We start from the raw sequence: 7629 nt of genomic DNA, 5'->3' as shown, positions 1-7629 counted from the left end.
TGACAATAAACTTCATATACTGAAAAAAAATAAAATAAAATAGTTTGTCACAAAATATTTGTAAAAATTCCACACGCCATATTAATATTCCAGACATAATGAATAAGAAAATGATGTGTGCCATTACAGACCCATTTTCCTTCCAATCCATTCTTTTCATTTCTACAAATTTGCTCTGTATTACTGCAAGCCCCAATCCATGAAGAAGGCTTTTCCAGCACACTAAGTCAATTGACCTCCAGATGGTTACAAATGGGTATCAATGTTAGATTAATAAAGAGTGGGAGGAAAGGAGAATAAAACACACACACACACACACACACACACACACACACACACACGCTGCCTTAGCCCAAATGTCTGCAGTAGTTCTATGGCTTACTCTGGAACTCAGCAACACTTCTGTGAATCTAGTTCACCTAGTGAAATCGGCCACTACATTTCCCACCTTTGTATACAAGACGCTATACACAGAATAACTGTCTCCTAAAGAAGTCCACACCCTAATCATGGAAACGTGTGAATATGTTAACTAATATGGCAAATAGAACTTTAAAGATATGATTGGTTATAAACCTTGAGATGGGGAGATTATCCTGGATAGTCTGGATGGCCTCAATGTAATGCATGAATATTTAAAAGAATTGAACTTTTCATGAATCCAAAGAAAAAAGAAGCCAGGAAGGATGAGACTTGAGGAAGCTTTGATTCACTGTTTCTGGCTCTGAAGAGGAAGAAGACATGACCAAGGAATATAGGCAAAGTCTAGAAGGTGAGAATAACCCCTGACTAAAAATCAGCATAGAAATGGAGATGTTATTGTACAACAATGTGGAACTAAATTTGGCCCAAAGCCAGTATGAGTCTGGGAATGGTTTCTCCCTCAAAGCCTCCAGCAGGGAATATTGTCCTACCAACAACTTGATTGTATCCTAGTAAGACCAATGTTGGATTTTTTTTTTTTATATATGAAGTTTATTGACAAATTGGTTTCCATACAACACCCAGTGCTCATCCCAAAAGGTGCCCTCCTCAATACCCATCACCCACCCGCCCCTCCCTCCCACCCCCCATCAACCCTCAGTTTGTTCTCAGTTTTTAACAGTCTCTTATGCTTTGGCTCTCTCCCACTCTAACGTCCTTTTTTTTTTTTTTTTTTCCTTCCCCTCCCCCATGGGTTCCTGTTAAGTTTCTCAGGATCCACATAAGAGTGAAACCATATGGTATCTGTCTTTCTCTGTATGGCTTATTTCACTTAGCATCACACTCTCCAGTTCCATCCACGTTGCTACAAAAGGCCATATTTCATTCTTTCTCATTGCCAGGTAGTATTCCATTGTGTCTATAAACCACAATTTCTTTATCCATTCATCAGTTGATGGACATTTAGGCTCTTTCCATAATTTGGCTATTGTTGAGAGTGCTGCTATGAACATTGGGGTACAAGTGCCCCTATGCATCAGTACTCCTGTATCCCTTGGATAAATTCCTAGCAGTGCTATTGCTGGGTCATAAGGTAGGTCTATTTTTAATTTTCTGAGGAACCTCCACACTGCTTTCCAGAGCGGCTGCACCAATTTGCATTCCCACCAACAGTGCAAGAGGGTTCCCGTTTCTCCACATCCTCGCCAGCATCTATAGTCTCCTGATTTGTTCATTTTGGCCACTCTGACTGGCGTGAGGTGATACCTGAGTGTGGTTTTGATTTGTATTTCCCTGATAAGGAGCGACGCTGAACATCTTTTCATGTGCCTGTTGGCCATCTGGATGTCTTTTTTTTTTTTTTTTTTTTTTTTTTTTTTTTTTTTTTTTATGAAGTTTATTGACAAATTGGTTTCCATACAACACCCAGTGCTCATCCCAAAAGGTGCCCTCCTCACTACCCATCACCCACCCGCCCCTCCCTCCCACCCCCCATCAATCCTCAGTTTGTTCTCAGTTTTTAACAGTCTCTTATGCTTTGGCTCTCTCCCACTCTAACGTCTTTTTTTTTTTTTCTCCCTTCCCCTCCCCCATGGGTTCCTGTTGAGTTTCTCAGGATCCACATAAGAGTGAAACCATATGGTATCTGTCTTTCTCTGTATGGCTTATTTCACTTAGCATCACACTCTCCAGTTCCATCCACGTTGCTACAAAAGGCCATATTTCATTTTTTCTCATTGCCACGTAGTATTCCATTGTGTATATAAACCACAATTTCTTTATCCATTCATCAGTTGATGGACATTTAGGCTCTTTCCATAATTTGGCTATTGTTGAGAGTGCTGCTATGAACATTGGGGTACAAGTGCCCCTATGCATCAGTACTCCTGTATCCCTTGGGTAGATTCCTAGCAGTGCTATTGCTGGGTCATAGGGTAGGTCTATTTTTAATTTTCTGAGGAACCTCCACACTGTTTTCCAGAGCGGCTGCACCAATTTGCATTCCCACCAACAGTGCAAGAGGGTTCCCGTTTCTCCACATCCTCTCCAGCATCTATAGTCTCCTGATTTGTTCATTTTGGCCACTCTGACTGGCGTGAGGTGATACCTGAGTGTGGTTTTGATTTGTATTTCCCTGATAAGGAGCGACGCTGAACATCTTTTCATGTGCCTGTTGGCCATCCGGATGTCTTCTTTAGAGAAGTGTCTATTCATGTTTTCTGCCCATTTCTTCATTGGGTTATTTGTTTTTCGGGTGTGGAGTTTGGTGAGCTCTTTATAGATTTTAGATACTAGCCCTTTGTCCGATATGTCATTTGCAAATATCTTTTCCCATTCCGTTGGTTGCCTTTTCGTTTTGTTGGTTGTTTCCTTTGCTGTGCAGAAGCTTTTGATCTTCATAAGGTCCCAGTAATTCACTTTTGCTTTTAATTCCCTTGCCTTTGGGGATGTGTCGAGTAAGAGATTGCTACGGCTGAGGTCAGAGAGGTCTTTTCCTGCTTTCTCCTCTAAGGTTCTGATGGTTTCCTGTCTCACATTTAGGTCCTTTATCCATTTTGAGTTTATTTTTGTAAATGGTGTGAGAAAGTGGTCTAGTTTCAACCTTCTGCATGTTGCTGTCCAGTTCTCCCAGCACCATTTGTTAAAGAGGCTGTCTTTTTTCCATTGGATGTTCTTTCCTGCTTTGTCAAAGATGAGTTGGCCATACGTTTGTGGGTCTAGTTCTGGGGTTTCTATTCTATTCCATTGGTCTGTGTGTCTGTTTTTGTCGCAATACCATGCTGTCTTGATGATGACAGCTTTGTAGTAGAGGCTAAAGTCTGGGATTGTGATGCCTCCTGCTTTGGTCTTCTTCTTCAAAATTCCTTTGGCTATTCGGGGCCTTTTGTGGTTCCATATGAATTTTAGGATTGTTTGTTCTAGTTTCGAGAAGAATTCTGGTGCAATTTTGATTGGGATTGCATTGAATGTGTAGATAGCTTTGGGTAGTATTGACATTTTGACAATATTTATTTTTCCAATCCATGAGCAGGGAATGTCTTTCCATTTCTTTAAATCTTCTTCAATTACCTTCATAAGCTTTCTATAGTTTTCAGCATACAGATCCTTTACATCTTTGGTTAGATTTATTCCTAGGTATTTTATGCTTCTTGGTGCAATTGTGAATGGGATCAGTTTCTTTATTTGTCTTTCTGTTGCTTCATTGTTAGTGTATAAGAATGCAACTGATTTCTGTACATTGATTTTGTATCCTGCAACTTTGCTGAATTCATGTATCAGTTCTAGCAGACTTTTGGTGGAGTCTATCGGATTTTCCATGTATAATATCATGTCATCTGCAAAAAGCGAAAGCTTGACTTCATCTTTGCCAATTTTGATGCCTTTGATTTCCTTTTGTTGTCTGATTGCTGATGCTAGAACTTCCAGCACTATGTTAAACAACAAAGGTGAGAGTGGGCATCCCTGTCGTGTTCCTGATCTCAGGGAAAAAGCTCTCAGTTTTTCCCCGTTGAGGATGATGTTAGCTGTGGGCTTTTCATAAATGGCTTTTATGATCTTTAAGTATGTTCCTTCTATCCCGACTTTCTCAAGGGTTTTTATTAAGAAAGGGTGCTGGATTTTGTCAAAGGCCTTTTCTGCATCGATTGACAGGATCATATGGTTCTTCTCTTTTTTTTTGTTAATGTGATGTATCACGTTGATTGATTTGCGAATGTTGAACCAGCCCTGCATCCCAGGAATGAATCCCACTTGATCATGGTGAATAATTCTTTTTATATGCTGTTGAATTCGATTTGCTAGTATCTTATTGAGAATTTTGGCATCCATATTCATCAGGGATATTGGCCTGTAGTTCTCTTTTTTTACTGGGTCTCTGTCCGGTTTAGGAATCAAAGTAATACTGGCTTCATAGAATGAGTCTGGAAGTTTTCCTTCCCTTTCTATTTCTTGGAATAGCTTGAGAAGGATAGGTATTATCTCTGCTTTAAACGTCTGGTAGAACTCCCCTGGGAAGCCATCTGGTCCTGGACTCTTATTTGTTGGGAGATTTTTGATAACCGATTCAATTTCTTCGCTGGTTATGGTTCTGTTCAAGCTTTCTATTTCCTCCTGATTGAGTTTTGGAAGAGTGTGGGTGTTCAGGAATTTGTCCATTTCTTCCAGGTTGTCCAATTTGTTGGCATATAATTTTTCATAGTATTCCCTGATAATTGTTTGTATCTCTGAGGGATTGGTTGTAATAATTCCATTTTCATTCATGATTTTATCTATTTGGGTCATCTCCCTTTTCTTTTGGAGAAGCCTGGCTAGAGGTTTGTCAATTTTGTTTATTTTTTCAAAAAACCAACTCTTGGTTTCGTTGATCTGCTCTACAGTTTTTTTAGATTCTATATTGTTTATTTCTGCTCTGATCTTTATTATTTCTCTTCTTCTGCTGGGTTTAGGCTGCCTTTGCTGTTCTGCTTCTATTTCCTTTAGGTGTGCTGTTAGATTTTGTATTTGGGATTTTTCTTGTTTCTTGAGATAGGCCTGGATTGCAATGTATTTTCCTCTCAGGACTGCCTTCGCTGCGTCCCAAAGCGTTTGGATTGTTGTATTTTCATTTTCGTTTGTTTCCATATATTTTTTGATTTCTTCTCTAATTGCCTGGTTGACCCACTCATTCGTTAGTAGGGTGTTCTTTAACCTCCATGCTTTTGGAGGTTTTCCAGACTTTTTCCTGTGGTTGACTTCAAGCTTCATAGCATTGTGGTCTGAAAGTATGCATGGTATAATTTCAATTCTTGTAAACTTATGAAGGGCTGTTTTGTGACCCAGTATATGATCTATCTTGGAGAATGTTCCATGTGCACTCGAGAAGAAAGTATATTCTGTTGCTTTGGGATGCAGAGTTCTAAATATATCTGTCAAGTCCATCTGATCCAATGTCTCATTCAGGGCCCTTGTTTCTTTATTGACCGTGTGTCTAGATGATCTATCCATTTCTGTAAGTGGGGTGTTAAAGTCCCCAGCAATTACCACATTCTTATCAATAAGTTTGCTTCTGTTTATGAGTAATTGTTTTATATATTTGGGGGCTCCGGTATTCGGCGCATAGACATTTATAATTGTTAGCTCTTCCTGATGGATAGATCCTGTAACTATTATATAATGTCCTTCTTCATCTCTTGTTACAGCCTTTAATTTAAAGTCTAGTTTGTCTGATATAAGTATGGCTACTCCAGCTTTCTTCTGGCTTCCAGTAGCATGATAAATAGTTCTCCATCCCCTCACTCTGAATCTAAAGGTGTCCTCAGGTCTAAAATGAGTCTCTTGTAGACAGCAAATAGATGGGTCTTGTTTTTTTATCCATTCTGACACCCTATGTCTTTTGGTTGGCGCATTTAATCCATTTACATTCAGTGTTATTATAGAAAGATACGGGTTTAGAGTCATTGTGATGTCTGTATGTTTTATGCTTGTAGTGATGTCTCTGGTACTTTGTCTCACAGGGTCCCCCTTAGGATCTCTTGTAGGGCTGGTTTAGTGGTGACAAATTCCTTCAGTTTTTGTTTGTTTGGGAAGACCTTTATCTCTCCTTCTATTCTAAATGACAGACTTGCTGGATAAAGGATTCTTGGCTGCATATTTTTGCTGTCTAGCACCCTGAAAATCTCGTGCCAATTCTTTCTGGCCTGCCAAGTTTCAAAAGAGAGATCAGTCACGAGTCTTATAGGTCTCCCTTTATATGTGAGGGCACGTTTACCCCTTGCTGCTTTCAGAATTTTCTCTTTATCCTTGTATTTTGCCAGTTTCACTATGATATGTCGTGCAGAAGATCGATTCAAGTTACGTCTGAAGGGAGTTCTCTGTGCCTCTTGGATTTCAATGCCTTTTTCCTTCCCCAGTTCAGGGAAGTTCTCAGCTATTATTTCTTCATGTACCCCTTCAGCACCTTTCCTTCTCTCTTCCTCCTCTGGGATACCAATTATGCGTATATTATTTCTTTTTAGTGTATCACTTAGTTCTCTAATTTTCCCCTCATACTCCTGGATTTTTTTATCTCTCTTTTTCTCAGCTTCCTCTTTTTCCATAACTTTATCTTCTAGTTCACCTATTCTCTCCTCTGCCTCTTCCATCCGAGCTGTGGTGGTTTGCATTTTGTTTTCCATTTCCTTTAAAGCGTTTTTCAGCTCCTCGTGACTGTTCCTTAGTCCCTTGATCTCTGTAGCAAGAGATTCTCTGCTGTCCTGTATGCTGTTTTCCAGCCCAGCGATTAATTTTATGACTATTATTCTAAATTCACTTTCTGTTATATTATTTAAATCCTTTTTGATCAGCTCATTAGCTGTTGTTATTTCCTGGAGATTCTTCTGAGGGGAATTCTTCCGCTTGGTCATTTTGGATAGTCCCTGGTGTGGTGAGGGCCTGCAGGGCACTTCTCCTGTGCTGTGGTGTATAACTGGAGTTGGTGGGCGGGGCCACAGTCGGACCTGATGTCTGCCCCCAGCCCACCGCTGGGGCCACAGTCAGACTGGTGTGTGCCTTCTCTTCCCCTCTCCTAGGGGCGGGATTCACTGTGGGGTGGCGTGGCCCGTCTGGGCTACTTGCACACTGCCAGGCTTGTGATGCTGGGGATCTGTCGTATTAGCTGGGGTGGGAAGGCAAGGTGCACGGCGGCAGGGGGGGCAGGCTTAGCTCGCTTCTCCTTAGGTGATCCACTTCAGGAGGGGCCCTGTGGCAGCCGGAGGGAGTCAGATCGCTGCCGGAGGTTTGGCTCCGCAGAAGCACAGAGTTGGGTGTTTGCGAGGAGCGAGCAATTTCCCTGGCCGGAACCGGTTCCCTTTGGGATTTTGGCTGGGGGATGGGCGGGGGAGATGGTGCTGGCGAGCGCCTTTGTTCCCCGCCAAACTGAGCTCTGTCGTCTGGGGGCTCCGCAGCTCACCCTCCCTTTGTCCTCCAGCCTTCCCGCTTTCCGAGCAGAGCTGTTAACTTATGACCTCCCAGACGTTAAGTTGCGCTTGCTGTCGGAACACAGTCTGTCAGGCCCCTCCGCTTTTGCAAGCCGGCCTCGGGGGCTCTGTTGGCCGGCGAGCCGCCCCTCCGCCCCGGCTCCCTCCCGCCAGTCCGTGGAGCGCGCACCGCCTCGCCGCCCTTCCTACCCTCTTCCGTGGGCCTCTCGTCTGCACTTGGGTCGGGTGACTCTGTTCTGCTAATCCTCTGGCG

This window comes from Lynx rufus, unplaced genomic scaffold (genome assembly GCF_022079265.1).
Source record: "Lynx rufus isolate CCGP_SWC_20201006 ecotype Redwood Valley unplaced genomic scaffold, mLynRuf1.p SCAF_13, whole genome shotgun sequence".
Classification (NCBI taxonomy): Eukaryota; Metazoa; Chordata; class Mammalia; order Carnivora; family Felidae; genus Lynx; species Lynx rufus.
This window is presented reverse-complemented; position numbering follows the sequence as displayed.